Source organism: Anneissia japonica, unplaced genomic scaffold (genome assembly GCF_011630105.1).
Source record: "Anneissia japonica isolate Jap-2015-1 unplaced genomic scaffold, ASM1163010v1 scaffold24480_len3735_cov146, whole genome shotgun sequence".
NCBI classification, from domain to species: domain Eukaryota; kingdom Metazoa; phylum Echinodermata; class Crinoidea; order Comatulida; family Comatulidae; genus Anneissia; species Anneissia japonica.
The window spans coordinates 1-1,228 of record NW_022733810.1 but is presented as its reverse complement, the minus strand read 5'-3'; the positions used below and the strand labels follow the sequence as shown (position 1 = coordinate 1,228).

At 43.1% G+C, this 1,228-nt stretch overlaps 1 non-coding gene across 1 annotated transcript; it reads right to left on the bottom strand.

Annotated features, from left to right (window-relative positions):
* Nucleotides 1-1,053: 1,053 nt before the first annotated feature.
* Nucleotides 1,054-1,172, bottom strand: LOC117116226. Its single transcript, XR_004446713.1, has one exon. It is a non-coding gene; the product is annotated as a 5S ribosomal RNA (ribosomal RNA).
* Nucleotides 1,173-1,228: the final 56 nt, after the last annotated feature.

Below are 1,228 nucleotides of genomic sequence, written 5' to 3'. Positions count from 1 at the left end.
TTAATTGCGTATTGTTGATATGAACATAAAGTACCTGTATTATTTTTAAGGTATGAGAGTGCAATTTCCGGGCACTTAGAGGTCCATATTCTCAAAATGTTTGCACCTCAGCCCCAACTATGTGGGTCCGAGGTCATGTGGACTCTCACGCACCCCTACTTTAGAATTTGGGAGAAAATGTAAAAAGTCTACAGCACTGATTGGGGCGGATGCACGATTTGGCGGTAAGAGTGCGTGAGAGTCCACACGACCTCAGGCCCAGGCGGTCAACCATCCAAGTACTAACAGGGCCCGACGTTGCTTAAATTCGATGATCGGACGAGAACCGGTGTTTTCAACGTAGTATGGCCGTAGAAATTTGAGTGGTAATTCCACTCATAGTTAATCTCGGCATATAGCATAATTATCCAATCCTGAAGCTCTGTGATTGATGACGTTTCATATTAACGCGCGCTTGTCTAGTGGGGATTTCCTCTAACTCCACTGACCACTCTGCTGTGCATGTACATTTTTTACAAACACCGGTGTTGAACAATAAACAAACCATTTTACTACCGTACGGCATTAACTAGATGCTTTAGACAGAAGAAGACTGCCGTTTTGTTCAAACAACCCTCGAATCGTAGTACCTGTATGATTTTTTAAGGCATAAGAGTGCGATTTCCGGGCACTTCAAGAGTTCCATATTCTTAAAATGTTTGCAACTCAGCCTCAACCATGGTGGGCCTGAGGTCGTGTGGACTCTCACGCACTCTTACCGCCAAATCGTGCATCCGCCCCAATCAGTAGGCTAGAATATCGCATATGTTTTCATTACATTTGTTAAGACACCACCCGAACACTGTATTATAAGGTTACACCATACACTTGTTGTGGCCCTACTGCTCAGTGCAAGGCCCAGGTCCTTTTTCTTTTAGTGAAAAGTTGACGATTATAACGTGCCAAAATACCGTACATAATGAAACTGTTAAGAGAGAAAAAAAAAAAAAGAAGAAAAACATCTTTAACGAACAATAAGTAAACATCAATCGATTTGGGGGAGAAAATGTAAAAAGTCTACAGCACCCGGTATTCCCAGGCGGTCACCCATCCAAGTACTAACCGGGCCCGACGTTGCTTAAAGTCGGTGATCGGACGAGAACCGGTGTTTTCAACGTAGTATAACCGTAGACATGTGAGTGGTAATTCCACTCATAGTTAATCTCGGCATATAGCATAATTATCCTGA